This window comes from Lolium rigidum, chromosome 4 (genome assembly GCF_022539505.1).
Source record: "Lolium rigidum isolate FL_2022 chromosome 4, APGP_CSIRO_Lrig_0.1, whole genome shotgun sequence".
In the NCBI taxonomy this organism is placed as follows: Eukaryota; Viridiplantae; Streptophyta; class Magnoliopsida; order Poales; family Poaceae; genus Lolium; species Lolium rigidum.
This window is the reverse complement of record NC_061511.1, coordinates 164,849,367-164,863,780: the sequence shown is the minus strand read 5'-3', so window position 1 is coordinate 164,863,780 and position 14,414 is coordinate 164,849,367. Positions and strand designations below refer to the sequence as shown.

General features: G+C 42.2%; 1 pseudogene; it reads left to right on the top strand.

Annotated features, from left to right (window-relative positions):
- The first annotated feature begins 6,173 nt into the window (after positions 1-6,173).
- On the top strand, positions 6,174-8,735 carry LOC124649127 (annotated as a pseudogene).
- The last annotated feature ends 5,679 nt before the right edge of the window (positions 8,736-14,414 follow it).

The window sequence follows — 14,414 nt, the reverse complement described above, 5'->3', positions numbered from 1 at the left end:
GGTACATAACTATTGGAGATTTTGGGATCAATAGCACGGCAAATTTTGCCGTCACTTTTTTTTTTGGAACATCCACCCCATCTACAACCAAACGCAATTAAAAATGGTACCATCCATCTCATCCAGCTTTTGGTCCTCAACCAAACAACCTCCTAACGAAAGGGTATCCATCTATGCTAGCCATCCATTTGTTAAAAGTTGGAGGAGGGGGGGACACTGGAGCAAAAGCGCCAATATGAATGACATACTAGCTATAGGATTTGTGTTGCATAAGTGTGTCATGTATTTTCTAATGCTTTAATTGAGCCTCGTATCCATTCATTTCACCGTGTAATAATTTGGAGGGTAACTTTGGTATAAATATGGCTAGTGTGCATCAATTGATGCACACGCCATGATATCCCCTTTTCAGAAAGTAAAATGAAGAAAGGCACATTTAAGCTTTTGCTTAATATTAGTAAAGGCTTCCAAAGAGGAGAGGATCCTACTTCTCTGTGGACATACCTAGTTCGAACATGTTGCTGCAAAAGGACGATTCCAAAGAAGATAGACAAAGTCTAATTTTCTTTGGTGGTTCAAAGTTACACAACTACAGGCCTACAGAAATATAGAATATAAGAATTTCTTTGTACAAGATCACAAGTGTCTAACCTACCAAAAGAACACTTGTATCTTTGTTGGCTCAATAGATTTCACACCGTTCCATTCTTTGTCATGTGTGACTCATTTTATTCAAGTGGAAATTATGGTACATAATATTGCGGTAGTCTAAGGCTTTGAGGATTAAAAAGTGTTGTTGGTCGGAGTTTATTACCGACAAGAAACCAAAACCGACATTTAGCTCTCGACAATCAATGGCCATGACAAAATGATAGATATTTTTTTGTATTTTTTAAAACTTATGAGAAAATACTAGGGAGCAAATGGATCGGATGCGGATTAGATAGTACCCTTCCCATATCTATTTTCACTCAAAACGAATATGGGTATTGTCAAATACAAATTCGAAGAAATTTTACGCGAATACGGACGTGGATTGAATGTTTGAAATTGATATAAAAATAATACACACGTGTCTTTTAATGTGTCAACTATCGAACGGTAGAGGCATGAATATATTGATGTAACACGCAATAGTTTCAACTTCAATCACCGAAAGGTATATTTGACCACTTTGTTAGTCATTCTAGGTTATGTAAAGTTGGCATATTGGGATAGAATTAATTATATTTTCTAACATAATATTATTGGGATATTGATATATCTTTTTCCATATCCACATTTGCTTCAAAATACAATACCATTTTAGTATTTGTATTTGTAAAACGAATCAGGATATTTACCACGTCCATTTTCATGGATGTCCCGATTCGGATATTACCACAACCATTTTTAGTTACTCGAATATGAATGTTGGATAATTTGGATTATCCACTATTAGCTTTCACTCCTTGAAAGTACAGACAATTGCACATGCGTAATACTGTGTGCACTTGCAAACGCCATGGACGAATACATGTTATAGTAAGCTGTACAAACAAAGATCTGTCTTTTTTCAAAGAGGAATCAAAGGCCCCGGTTTCTGCATCGATTGATGCACACGAACCTTTTAGTGCAAATTTTAGAGTTCACAATTGCAAAGGGAAAAAGAGATATACACGGGCTCCATCTTCCAGAAACAGGATACGTGAAGGATACATCATGCACCAGCAATTACCATTTGAGGGCCTCACTAAATGAACAAACCCGCAAACAGATGATTAGCATCAAAATGTGCCAAGCACATGCATGATTGAACGGAAAAATGCACATAGCTCTTTCCGTTGTCTTCTAAACCTAACCTAGGCATGATCCTTTTTTTTCCTTCAAAATGGAGGATAAGCACCCCATCAGCCATGATCGATTAGTCTAGAAAAGTGAAAATATACATCTATGTATTTACCAACTAATAAATATAGAAAAATAGACCAGGGATTTAACTTATACATAATGTAACCCTCAAGGATTGATTGAACATAATCATACGTTACACGGGCATGCAAATCCTCAAGGTTGGCAGATCCCTAGAGCATGAATTATATTGAACTAGATCCCTAGACCATGTACTTCCAGAAAGAAACTAGTTCTTATAATTCATGCTGCACCATCTGCCATAGCCAGCGGGAGACTAATGTGAACTTTTTATTACCAACATCAACTTCATACCTTGGTTAGCAATTGGATACATTTATTTAAAACATCAAATGGATGATCCTAATTATGTTGCCTGCATGTACACATTACACATGCATGCATCACCAAAAATGGTTTGTCCCATGGATGGGCTGTATTAGCCCTTGCAGTTGTGGAGCGACGAGATAAGCAATTTATTAACTAAACCCCAAGCCAGACAAGCAATCAAACAGATATACACGGTACAGATCACATCTCCTGATGTGGCAGCTTAAGTCAAGGTGCTGATCCCTGAATAATCAGAAAAAGTAGGTCATTAGGGTCGTTTGTGGCCTGTATATTCTCTTAATTGAAAATTGTACTTCCCTCTGTGATTGACGTGGAGCTTATGATGCTCGTATACCACCGTTCTATAAGCCCTGGTCATGGATCCTGAGACGCTTATTGTTCTTGTGCTGTCGTGTTGGAGAGGTACCTACGTAACGCATGCATAAAAATTTAGAGTAGGGACAATGTTGATGAACGTAACATGTACTACCTCTGTCCATAAATAGATGCCAACAGTTTGTGTAAATTTGAATGTATCTAGACATGATTTAGTGTATAGATACATCCAAATTTAAATAAATCTTTGGCATCTATTTATGGACGGAGGGAGTACATTATTAGATCGTTAAGTGCAAACAACTTTTTTGTGCCGATATTAATTCAGACTTCTTGGATTTGTTGTGCATCAGAGTCCGGCAAGGAGTTCTTTCTGGTTATCTATTTTTTTTCTTTCAAAAATGATTCATTTAGTGTTCTTTATTGAAGTTGATGCAAGGCGACGAGCCCAAAGTCATCAATAAGCATATTACAAAACACACACAACTACGTCAGAACCATTACAAGATATAAAGTTATACTAAATTTCTCCTTGATTCGCACGAGCTTCTCAAAACACAAGAATCGGAAAAAGCTCAGGATTAGAGCACTATGTCATTTTATCATATAACATTGGAAAACTGCAAGATTTTAGATAAAATATTGTTGAATACCTCGGAAAAACAAGTAATTCTAAAATATCTCAATCTTGTGAATCAAACTGTAAAGTTAGAAAAAAAAATCTAAGGATCCAAATCCTATGAAATTCCTCTTAATTAAATAAGCCAGATTTTTTAAATCTTTTAGTCATCCAAAATATGTGAATACTAATTAGTTTGAGTTCAAAGCTAGCCAAAGTTGCACGTAATTTCTAAAGCGTGTAACTGACAAAATCCTACTTTACCTTCTCTATATATGAAATGTCTGAAATTCGATATTATTTTGACTGGTTATTTCACTAACTAGTTATAATGATAAGCGGTCATCAACTTTTGTAATGGGTATCATATTTTATCACCCATTTGCATTACATCATGTGGGGCGTCAATTCTAATTTTCCAGTTGCTGCTACAATATAATGGAAAATCCCAGCTACTAGAAAATGCGAGCAACACCTGAGAAAGAAACTCGAAGATGTAAACGAACAGTCAAAGCTTAATTAGGTAAAGGCAAATCAGCAAATGGATGTAATTGCAGATATATTTAGAGACAAAATTCGAAGCTATGAACAAAATATAGTCAACTATTGTCCAGAAATACATCACCATCTTTGTATTTTTATGTTTGACTAGTAGTAAATGAGCCATTTGCACCGGTTGGTAAGGGCTATATGCACCGGATGTCCAACCGTTGCAAAGGATCCGGTGCAAAAGGCCCCCCTTTAGCACCGGTTGCGAACCGGTGATAAAGGGGGCACCACGTGGCCTGCTGTGGAGCGCCCGGCGGAGGACCTTTAGCACCAGTTAGGGTATTGCGTTAAGTTCCGGCAACTAACACATGTACAACATATAAAACCATCCGCCTGTGGGTTTTCCGTAGCCACACGGATAAAATAATCCAAGCCCGAAGTAAACTCGGGTAGGCATCGGTCAACGTACATTCATTGCCGCCGGTTCAACTACATCAAATAATTAAGTTTATAAAAAAACCATTATAAAACATCATAATATATACAAATAGTGGAAATTAGCATCGTACAAATGAAAGGGTAAAGTTGCTTAACCTTGATCGAGGAGGAATGAAAGAGGAGAAAGCTTAAGTGTCGCTCCGACACCTCATATCATTTTTGTTTTGTGTAAAATCAAGCGGCATCATTCTCTCAGACATTTCATCGAGCATCTAATGTGCATGGCAAAGAAAAGCAAGCAAACACTCAACACACACACCTTCCACCAAGAAAAAATAAAGTGAGGGGGGGTGGTTGGGGGTGAGCTGAATATATAGGGCGAAGGGAGCTTTAGCACCGGTTCGTGTTACGAAACCGGTACCGGTTCGTAACACGAACCGGTGCTAAAGGTTCCGCGGCTGCCACGTGCATGGCGGTGCTAATGACCCACTTTAGCACCGGTTCGTGTCAAATCCGGTGCAAAACCTCTTTGGAGCAAAAAACCAAAGCCCTTGTTTCTACTAGTGTTCCTTTCAGAAGAATGGTCGTTTACCGCGCATGCAGCATCCATGGATTAACCAGTAGTTCTTGTTCATGCATGTTTGTATAAGCTTACTCTAGCTTAATTAGATAATAAACTAGTCCAACCAAACAATAACATCTGTAATACTGACAAGTGACAAGCGGTCAGCAACTACTGTAACCGTCGATTCATATCTTATCAGCCATTTGCATTACATTAGGTATGGTGTCAATTATAATTTGCCAGTTGCTTCTATAATATGTGGCACGATCCCAAAATTCTCAATTACTCGAAAATGCGAGCACGCCTGAGTAAGAAACTCGAAGATGTGCACGGACACAGTCAAAGCTTAATTAGGTAAAAGCAAGTGGATGGAATTGAAACTATATTCAGAAACAAAACTCGAAGTTGTGAGCAAATGTATAGTCAATCATCAATTATTGCCTAAAAATACATCACCCATTTTTTTTCTCTTTCTTGAGAAGAAATGGACGTTTACCACGCATGCAGCATGCATGCATGGATTAGCCAGCAGTTTAACTCTTCATGCATATGTGGTATCGCCTGTTAACCTAACTTGCCTATAACCATTTGCGTAACAATCTACGGCATAGGAGCAGCAGGTTGAAAATTCTCTCTGCTGATGAGCAAGAAAGCAAGTGGAATCTTGGGGTTCAAATACTATATACGTACTTTTTTTTTTCATTTCGAGACATAACGATTTCCGGATCAGCTGGTTGTTTGTTGTGTGCTGCAGGGGAATCGAGTTCCCAGGTGACTAGCTAAGCTTCTCTTAATCCCAGCCGGCTTAACTAAAGCGTGATTTTTTTTTCTCTGGGTCACCCCACGAACACCCTAGCTTTTGCTTTGCCCAGGTCTATACTCTATACTAGAGTAGTACGTAAGTAGCTGAGACTAGAGAGAGTTGAACGGACATACAACTCAAAAGGTTTCACTTTCAACACTGAAGCGAACGTTCACTCACATTGATCCAACCGTTGGTCTAATAGTATGAAACTAGAATCACTATGATCGACATCTTACATTTCAGAACAAAGGGACTACCGTCCTCACTGATCTCACTTTCTGACCCACCATGTATGCATAATAAGTGAATGAAGTTAATTCCACGCACTTTTTATCTTCCACTAAATTTGATGGACAAGCTAGTCAATAATTGGTGAGATTACATGCACTTTTTAGGAGTGGCAGAGTCATGGGAAGGAAGGAACTCACGGAGGAGATACTGATTCCCCACTTTCCCCAGATAACACACTGGTTAACAATAAACAAATCTTCACCATCTAGCTCATCGAACAAAGGCAAACAGGAGTCAGGAGGATTCTTTGAACCCGGGCAACCCGAATCCCGATGCATAGATCCACCAGCGCTCGGCTATAAAATGGCACCCTGCCGCGAGAATCACCACCACCAGCACCACGAAGCCACTACCTCCTCCCTTCGAGCTCGAGCTTCCTCGTCTCCGAACTCACCACCTGTTCCAGCTGCTCGTGCTCAGCTGAGCCTACCTGCCGTTCAGGCAAGCGCGAGCGAGTTGGGCTATCTTGGTGTTGAGGGAGAGACAATGGCCTCGGTGCTGCCGGAGATCGCGGCGGAGGGCAAAGGCACCCTCACTGACGCTTGGGACAGCAAGGGCCGTCCCGCCACCCGCGCCACCACCGGCGGGTGGGGATGCGCCGCCATGATCCTGGGCGCGGAGCTGTTCGAGCGGATGACGACGCTGGGCATCGCGGTGAACCTGGCGCCGTACATGACCGGCACCATGCATCTTGGCAGTGCCGCCGCTGCCAACACCGTCACCAATTTCATTGGTACCTCCTTCATGCTCTGCCTCCTCGGCGGTTTCATCGCCGACTCCTACCTCGGCCGTTACCTCACCATCGCCGTCTTCACCGCCGTCCAAGCCACCGTAAGCTCCCTGCCCCGCCTATATATCTACCAGAGACAGCGACTCACCTAGCACAGTTAACCATATACTCCCTCCGTTCTCTTTTAATTGACTCAGATTTAGTACAACTTTATACTAAATTTGAGTCAATCAAAAAAGAACGGAGGAAGTACTAAGCTTGTACGATCGATCAATGCAGGGCGTGGTGGTACTGACGGTTTCGACGGTGGCCTCGGGGCTGCGGCCGGCGCCGTGCGCGGACGTGACGGGGCAAAGCCCTGACTGCGTGCCGGCGGACGGGAAGCAGCTAGGGATGCTGTATCTGGGGCTCTACATGACGGCGCTCGGGTACCGGAGGGCTCAAGTCCAGCGTGTCCGGCTTCGGGTCCGACCAGTTCGACGAGTCCGACGACGGCGAGCGCAAGAAGATGATGCGCTTCTTCAACTGGTTCTACTTCTTCGTCAGCATCGGCGCGCTCCTCGCCGTCACCGTGCTGGTGTACGTGCAGGACAACATCGGCCGCCGCTGGGGCTACGGCATCTGCGCCGTCGGCATCCTCGCCGGGCTCGGCGTGTTCCTGGCCGGCACCAGGAAGTACCGGTTCAAGAAGCTCGTCGGAAGCCCGCTGACGCAGGTCGCTGCCGTGACGACCGCCGCATGGAGCAAGCGCACCCTGCCGCTGCCATCTGACCCGAGTATGCTCTACGACCTCGACGACGCGGCAGCCACCGGCGAGGACCTCAAGGGGAAGCAGAAGCTGCCCCACAGCAAGGAATGCCGGTATGCGAAACCATTCGATTAATTAAGCTTCCAGCTATACATCTCCTTTACTAACTCGCTACTAGTATAATCACTAAGCAGTCGCGTATCAAATATCCAATTGACTAGTACGTCCCTTCGTTTTTTAAATTTGTTTTTGTAACCAGCTGAAGAAGGTCTGGAGCATATTTTTTTTAGAAAATACTGAGATACACATGGCCTAAATTTATCAATGCTGCTTAGTTTTATTTTTGAAGGAGGAAATCCTTGGTCTCTGCATCAATCTCATTTTTGTTACTACGAAGTATCAACTACTAAACAAAAAGAGCTAACTAAAAAAACATCTCAAAGCATAGAACAAAAAGCAACATCGCCAAAAGTAATCAACCCAATCAAAGTAGAGAAAATAAGCACGGTCACTGAGAATGAAGCAAGACATGTGTGACCTACTACATATTTGCTATCCAAATCGGGACAGAAAGGGTTTGCAATTCATATTTGATTAATAAAAACATATAATAAGTGTTTTTTTTGCAGGTTCCTAGACCATGCAGCCATCATCGACCGGGCAGCGGGCGAGTCTCCTGCCGAGGCGAGCAAGTGGATGCTATGCACGCGGACGGACGTGGAGGAGGTGAAGCAGGTGGTGCGCATGCTGCCTATCTGGGCAACATCCATCATGTTCTGGACCATCCACGCACAGATGACCACCTTCGCCGTTGAGCAGGCCGCCCTCATGGACCGTGGCATCGGTGGCTCGGGCTTCCTCATTCCCGCGGGTTCTCTCACCGTATTCCTCGTCGGTTCCATCCTCCTCACCGTGCCACTCTACGACCGCCTCGTCGCCCCTATTGCCCGCCGGATCACGGGCAACCCGCACGGCCTCTCCCCGCTCCAGCGCGTCTTCGTCGGCCTCTTTCTATCCATCACCGGCATGGCCGCCGGTGCGCTTATCGAGCGCTACCGCCTCACCTCATCCGAGCATGGGGTCATGCTCACCGTGTTCCTTCTCATGCCTCAGTTCCTGCTCGTAGGAGCAGGGGAGGCTTTCACTTACATGGGGCAGCTCGACTTCTTCCTGCGCGAGTGTCCCAAGGGGATGAAGACAATGAGCACGGGCCTCTTCCTCAGCACATGCGCGCTTGGGTTTTTCTTCAGCACCGTCATTGTTACCATTGTGCACAGGGTCACCGGGCATGGTTCAAATGGCAGCGGTGGCTGGCTAGCCAACGACCTTAATCAAGGGAGGCTCGACTACTTCTACTGGCTGCTTGCTGTCATGAGCACTGTCAATCTCATCTTTTTCACGGTTGCGGCAAGAGGTTACGTATACAAGGAGAAGCGCTTAGCCGATGCCGGCATTGAGCTCATTGACGAGGAGGTCATGATTGGCGGCCATTGATGATCATGTGTCTTGTATAACGTCCGCCTTTTTCATTTTATTTTCTCTCGTGTGTTTTCACCTTTTTGTGTGTATTCGGTGGCCTACACATAAGGTATTTTGAAAAGGTATATATAATCATATGCATATCGTACATAAGCTTATGTGCACATAAGGGTAAGCATATGTACAATAATTGAAAATTGAGTGTTATACGTGTTCAATGGTGATTATATAAGGTAGCTATTGTTTGACTTATCAATATATTCAAAGGGAATAACTCTCTTAGAAGGTATACATGCCATCCAATTTATTACACCCATCTTACAAGACTTAAATTTAAGCAAAAAAAAAACTGCACACTAAGAAAATAGGAATTACAAAGCATATTGCTAACCCCCCACTCATTTGGGACATAAATCATTCCCATTTGTTTGCCCACCATGATACGTTCTCTGATGCTTCAGCGGTTGGATAACGGTCTTATCTAGTTTATAGACATGAGTATAGCTTGTATGAATGCATGCAAATCTATCGGTATCAAACACCGCATGATTTGAACATGGCCAAATAATAACCAACATGGTAAAAAGAAAAATTATCAGTTATAAAGAGACCAAGGAATCATCGTATGAGAGGAAAATCTGAAAGTGCATATCAAAAGATACTTTAAAAAATTGTTTGGTGCATCGACCCAAAATAACTTCTCAACGATGGAGGACATCACGTCATATTTTCCCCAAATTTCTACCATGGAGAATAGCATACTCAGAGATGATTTCATAGAGGAAGAGTTTTTTGTTTCCAGAATCTCTCATATGAAACATAATAAAGCACCAGGGCCTAGACGGGTTCCCAGCTGAATTTTATAAACATTCTGGCATGTTATGAAAAATGATATGATGGAAACGTTTGTACAGTTGCAATAAGGAGTGTTGCCTCTTTACAAGCTGAACTTTGGAATGATTACTCCTTTACGAAAGAAAGAAGTTGCAGTCCAAATACAATAATATAGATCTAGTTCTCTTCTTAATGTGATTTTTTATTTAAAAAGTGAGAACAAGTTGTATTACATGGATAGCTCACAAAGTTATTGGGCCCATCCAAACTGTTTTCATGCCATGGAGGCATATTCTGTAAGCTGTTGTTGTGTTATATGAAACCATTCATGAATTTTATAGGAAGGACATTGCTTGATTTTTGTTTAAGATTGATTTTGACAAACTTGTGATGAAGTTAAATGGTCTTTTCTACAACAAACTTTGTGCATGAAAGGATTTGAGGAAACATGGTATAACCTTTTTGCGAATTATATTCAAGGTCGGTCAGTGGGAATAAGTCAATGGCGACATTGGCCATTATTTCCAAACTAGAAAGGACGGAGTCATGAAGATCCCTCTTTCACCAATGTTTTTAATATCGTTGCAGTTATTTTTGCTATTCTCATTGCAAGGCCAAAAAATGATGGTCAGGTTGGAGTAATCATTACTCATGTAGTTGAGGGAGGAGTTACCACTATGTCATATTGATACTATTCTATTCATGGAACACAATCTTGAGAAGGTTGTCAACATGAAAGTTATCCTAGAGTGAAATTTTCTGTTTTGAAAAGGCAAAGAATTGGAAGAACAGAATAAGAAAGTTTACAGTTGAGGATGGTTCTCTTTGGTTTAGATACTTAGGTATATGTCCTAGTTTATTATAGAAAACTAATTAACAAGGGTTTGACCCAACAGAGAACCGGTTTGGGAAGAAAATGGGATGGTGGCAATGCAAGTTACTCTTATATGGAGTCACTACAACACAACCACCCCTACAACAACGCAAGCATCTGTATCTAAACATCCATATTGGCGTTGCTAGCATCTTTACCAACAGATTCAGTATGCGTTGCGTTTTTGGGTGTTGCAAAGGTATAATGCAAGGCATATAGAGATGTTGGTAACCAATGGGTAGAGCATTGTAAGACATCAACGGATGTCGAGGCACACTTTGTATCGTTGGAAGGTATAAGATACGTCGATTGAATATTTTTAAATAAATATATTATTTTAAAGGCTGAGTGGCTTTATGGCTTCAAAGATGTAGTATTTTTTTCCTCGATAAGAGTATGTACACTTCATAAGACACATAAGAAAACACACACAAATCACATAATTGCATGAAGAACATTCCGATATTGATTACTGAAATCACATCCCATACATGAAAGCTATCTTTCGAGTACATAACTTATAATCTTGCTTCAAAATGACATTCTAACTAATCCTATATATGTTTCTTCTAATGTACAAAGCTTATATCCGAATGGGGAGGAGAATTGGGATACGGAGTTGGGTGGGATTTGATTATGAAGTGGGCAGATGCCTTGTTAGGAGGTGGGGTTACAAAGAACCAGGTGTGGGGCGTGGGACCGTGAGACGTGGGCTGTGTGGACTCTAGATACGCAGGTGAGGAGCGTTGCAAGCTATGTGTTGTTGTAGGGCTAGTTCTGTTGTAGTGAGTTAGGCTTGTATTAATAAACTTGGTTTTAACGAGTGTGCTAATGTGTATGCTATTTTTTTCTTAAAAAAATATCTAGAAGGTACATTGTATTTTTATAGTTCACGATTTTTCCGGTAGTGTGAATAGCAAAAACATAAATACTGATTAACCAAATGGGATATTATTCGTAGATCTGAAGATCGGGGGCTTAGTAATTGAGGTTTTGAATATTAAAAACAAGTGTCTTCTATGCAAATGTTTGTTTAAGTTCCTTACTGAGAAGGGACAGTGACAAAAGTTGCTTCATAGTAAATATCTGATGAATAAGACATCCCAGCACATGTGACATCTAATGCCACCGACTCTCAACGATGGAAGGGTCTAATGAGAGGCAAAAATAATTCATTTGATGGGGGTTCTTTTGTCATATATAGTCAATGGACAAGCTACTGGAAAGACACTTCATTGGGGGATATGCCATTAGCCCAAGAATAACCATTGTTGTATAGTTTTACACCAAATAAAACGTTTTGGTTGCAGAACACTCTCTTCGGACCTCCTTTTAATATCGAATTCCAAAGGATCTTAACATGAAATAAATGGGATGCTTGGTTAAATCCATGTAGTAGAGGCGCACCATGGTGTGCCACTGGTAACCCATGTAGTAGTGGTGCACAACCTGGTGCACCACTACTAGCATCTAGGTGCACCACTGGTAGTTGAGGATGGCGTGGGCCACTGCTATTTTTGAATCTAGATCTGGCAATATTTTTTCTCAAACTTTTGCTCATTTTTGTTCCTTTTTTGTTTTTGTTTTTGTTTTTGTTGTTGAAGAGGAGGGAAGCTGTAGAGGAGGCCGGAGAGGATGGAGATGGAGGAGAGCCACTAGGCCGCCAGAGAGGAGTGGGTAGAGGAGAATGAGGATAGGAGGAGGCCGAAGAGGAGGTAGGGCGCCAGAGAGGAATGATGATGATGATGATGAGGAGGAGGAGGAGGAGAAGATAGGTGCACTGGAGAGCATGGCGGGGAGAGGGTGGAGATGTTTGAGGAGAAAAAGGAGGAGTAGGAGGATGAGAGGATGGAGATGTTGGATGAGAGAAATGAGGAGTAGGAGGAGGAGAGGATGGAGTTAAGGATAGGGAGGAGACGATGGAGTGGAGGGGAGAAGGTGGACATGAGGGTAGCGGGGGTAGGTGGTGGCCGACCGTTTTGAAATTCGAAGGAGCGAAGGTTAGCAGTGGCGCACCATGACATTGTGCGTCACTACTATTTTTTTGATTGAAATCTAAAAGCTAAAAAAATTCTATTTCCTTTTATATATATATTGAGGAATCTAAAAATCGGTAAACAACCAAGGGTTGTTGAAATCGGACGTAAAATTTTCCATAGATAAATTTTCATATAATTTTTTTCATCGGAGGTCGTGTGCATCTAGAAAAGCCGTTTCTTGAAACATGACACTATTTTGTAAAAAAAATTGAAATTCAACTAGATGACATAACATATGGACATCTCAAAATGTTTTATTTTTTTAAAATTACTTTCATGTTTTTTGAAAACTGAAAAGGCGATCCATGGGGGAGGGGGCAGAATTTTGGTCTCCCCCACTGCTACTGGTATGTCACATACCAGTGACGTAGCAAGGTGTGATGTGCCAGGCCTATGTTAACAAAATTTCAAACCCATGTCTGGACTTACCAGTGGCACACCCCAAGTAATGGTTCGCCATGACTAAGTATTTCAAGTGGCGCAATAGTTTGTGGTGCACCACTGGTATATAGCAGTGGCACACCAAAACTATAGTGCACCACTGCTAGCAATATTGTGGCTAGTTGTTTTTCTAGTAGTGAGCAGCTTATGCTCATAAACTTGACGTAGAAGAAATTTTTGTTTGGAAGCTTACTTCATCTTGATCCTTTTAAGGGTTTTCTACATATATATGGAAATTGAATGTACCACTAAATACTAAGATTTTTGTGTGGTGTTTTTCATAAAAGAAGTTAATCTGGCACAAAATATAACCTTGCTAAGGGTAAGTTGAATGGGCGTAAGAAATGTGCTTTCTTCGACCGGAAGGATTGTATTGACCATGTCTTCTTTACATGCCCCTTAATTTGATCGTTTTGGTTGGAAACTGATCCACTTCACTTGTGGTATAACCCCATCAACCAATGTTACAAACATGTTTGAAAACTAGCTGAATGGGGGTCGAAACAAGTACAACTTGCTATAGAAGGAAGGTTTCGGATATCATATGTCGGTTGGGATCAGGCACATGATGACCTAGCCGGATCTAGCTAGCTTTCCGGCACCCGAACTCTCCGTCTTGGATCAATCAACAACTAGGCCGCCCGGATAGGCTATAGGCCCATCCCCCATTTGTGTTCCACCAGGGCTTGGTGGAATTGGAACATGTCGATGGCATACCTATAAAGTATATCTAAACGTACGCCATCCCCCTTCTCCGGCCGCCACAACCCAGAGCGGCTGCGCGCAGCTGCGGATCAGAATTGCGGTCGCTCGCCACTTTCGTCTGCCGCCGCAAGCCCGCAAGTCCTCTCCTCGTCGACACCTCACCGTCATCCTCGATGCTCGACGGGATGCCTCCGCCTTGCATCCTCCTCATTGTGGGGAACCGGCATGCTGCACTTCCGGCGCAACGATTGAAGGACGACAACAACTACCGAGCGGTGCATCGCATCTACGTGTTCCCTACCTTAGATACTTCCGATGCAGCCTGGTCATTCGCAAGAGAGCGACGCCGACAGTTTCCTGAACAAAATCTTCATACTTTTGTATCTTTTTTCAGTCTGGCCTCCGTAACACAAGTATAAGTAGCCTAGCCTCCCTAAAGAAAATCTTCATACCTCTGCATCAGAACACCGACACTAGCATTCTTTTGTTCAGTATGTATTTCGGGCTATTCACGAATTTCCAGATCCCGAACCCGAATTTTAGAGTACCCAAACTGCTGGGAATCAAATATTATGATGTACTTTGAGGTGTCATTTTCTAGAACCCAAAATATTTTTTGCTCGAGTTTCCATACACAAAATTTCGGGATTTCCCTAACGCCCGGAGTGACCAATACTAATTGAAAGGACAGAAATATCGCCTAGAAGGGGTGAATAGGCGATTTAAAACTTTTGCGTGATGGGCTTAAAAAATACGGAATAAAACTAACGTTTAATTTGTCCAACATAAAACCTATGTTCA